The sequence below is a fragment of the Galeopterus variegatus genome, unplaced genomic scaffold, assembly GCF_000696425.1.
Source record: "Galeopterus variegatus unplaced genomic scaffold, G_variegatus-3.0.2 Scaffold3700, whole genome shotgun sequence".
Classification (NCBI taxonomy): domain Eukaryota; kingdom Metazoa; phylum Chordata; class Mammalia; order Dermoptera; family Cynocephalidae; genus Galeopterus; species Galeopterus variegatus.
In genome coordinates, this window is record NW_007729811.1 from 260764 (window position 1) to 263354 (window position 2591).

The following is a 2591-nucleotide window of genomic DNA, read 5'->3' on the forward strand; positions in this document are numbered from 1 at the left end:
TCTCAGAGCTTTTTCCCCTTACTCCTTTTCAGCCCATCCAGCCATTGTCCACAGACCTGCCCCACTGCTGTGTGCCTCAACACTCTCCATGGGGTCTTCTCTGTAATTTCCCATTCTGTCCCCATGCTCTGTACACTCTCCCCCACTTCCTCCTGCCCCTCCATGTCCCAGCCAGTATTGCTGGGCCACCAATGCCGGGAGGATGTAAAAATCTGAGACACAGGCATGAATAATGAATTGGGAAATCCAGACTGAAGCCAGCAGAACTGAGAACAGTATTTCAGAAATGCAGCCAAATCATGGAGCGAGAGACAGTGTTGAGTTACTGCAAACCCCGGAAGCCCCAGACACACTGTTAATTATGAAAATGCACTTCTGGCTAACTAAGAATCTGCAGTCTTCCAGAGGCAGACTGAAGCTGGGAGCCTACCCCCTACCATTGCACCAACCAGCACTGCCCGGCTCGATGACCCACTAGCTCATTCCAGGAATGTCATTGCCACACCTGGGGGGCCGGGGAGCAGGTGGGTTGGATAGGGGCTGGAACTGGAAACTCCACATAGCAGCCAGGTTGGGGAGCAGGGAAGAAGAGGAATCTAGACCTTGAGGTCGCCAGAGGGGAAATGGGCCAGAGGTCTGGAAGCCAAGGAGGACAGCAGCCTGTTGCTCTCCACAGTCACTGGAAGCCAAAGTGGCAGCCCTCAGCTCAGATAGGTCTGTTCCTAGACTGTTCCCACCTAGGCTGGAACCTCCTTTGGAGCTCCTTTGTAAAGTAAGCAAGGCTGGTTGCATACCCGCGTGGAGGCTTTGGTGCAATCTGGGGACTTCCTGGAGCTGGCTGGTGAGGGAGAGGACCTCAGGACCTTCTCAGCTGGTGTTCATGCTGCCCCTGGGTTCCCCTCCCACCCAGCCCTTGACTGTTGCCATACATAACTATGTGAAATAAAAACCTGGCTACGCCACTACCTTGCCAGAAACCTGTCAGTAGCTCCCCATCCACTCCAGAGTGGAGGCTGCATTCCTAATCCTGGCATTCAAGAGCTGCTGTGATTTGGCCGACACTTTCAGGTCCAGCCTCGTCTCTCTCCACACCATGCCTTCACCTGACAATCCAGCAATGCTGGCTGCTCTGTGTACACACTGCCACCCCACACCTCCATGCTCTTCACAGACTGCACCCTCTGCCAGAACCTTCTTTCCACTTGTCTCTGCCTGGTGTAACAAGCTCCCATTTATCCTCCAAGACTCAGGTCCTCTTTTCTAGGAATTGCTACTGAGCCCTCAAACTGGCCTAACCCTCCTCCCCTATGCTCCCACCATGCCTGCTCATCACTGGACATTGAAGGGACCTATGAGCCCAGAATGGACACCCTAAGGGCAGGGACCATGTCTTACTCACCCAGCAATGTTCCTGGCACCTAACACAATGCCTGGAATATAGTAAGTGCCGATTCATGTTTATCCAGAGAATCTGGCTGGAACAGAATAGGAATATAGGATGACAGTATTCCAATCTCATTGGCATGGATATGACCACAGTCCCTGCATTGCATAGAGGTGCAGCAATCTGAGCAACGCTCCCTTTCCCTGGCCCCTTACAATGGAGGACTCCCCAGCACACCCCCACCCCCTCTTAACATGCTGCAACTGTGATCTCATGATGTCAGCTGCTCCCAAGTTCCCAGCCTCTTCTCATCTCAGTTGGGCCTTGGCAGGCAGCGGAGACACACCCTGATGACTCGTACGTTGCTGCTGGTGAACTGAATCTTTCAAGCCAAAACTTACTTCATTTCCCCCAAATGAGAGCAACGTCTGAACAGGTAGAACAGGTACGAATCTCTGTCTGCAAATTCAAATGTGCAAAAAATGTATCTTGAGTTTTGTTTTATAACTCAATTTAATTTCTTTTCAATTCGCAGTTTCTCCCCTGGGGTGTCAGAGTCAGTTCTTCCTCCTCTCTTTTTTCCCTTGCGTGACATCTGAGCCCCAGGGACTTTGTGTGATGTCTGGGTGAGAGCATGTCTTGTCCTCATCCTCAGTGTCATCTGTTCACTCTCGTGCAGAAGAGGAAGCCCGGTCTTATCTAACATCACTGTCCACCCAGGTGGCTGCTGAGGAGGCCTCATTCCCGTCTTCCGTCTGCCACTTTGGGGGCCGAGAAACCATGCTGGGGCTGTGACAGGGCCTGGAGAGCTCTGTAGGCTGACTGAAACCACAAGTGCAAAGTCACACTACACAGTCATTGCCACTTCCCCAGGATCTTAAAGAGATAAGACATGGGTTTACTCTTGTCTCCTGTGAACTTATATGTTAGGGTGTATCAGTCCGTTTCTGTTGCTTATAACAAAATACCTGGAACTGGGTGATTTGTAAGAAAACAAAATTTATTCCTTACAGTTTTAGAGGCTGGGAAGTTCGAAGTCCAGGGAACACATCTGGTGATGGTCTTGGTGGTGGCAACAGTGACTCAGGGTCTCAGATAGCAGAAAATGGCAGAGAAGAGAGAGAGAGAGCTCCTCAGGAGTCCCCAAGTTTTCTATGAGGAGCTCACTTTCTCTCTCTGCTCCACCGTTTTCTGTTATGGGAGACCC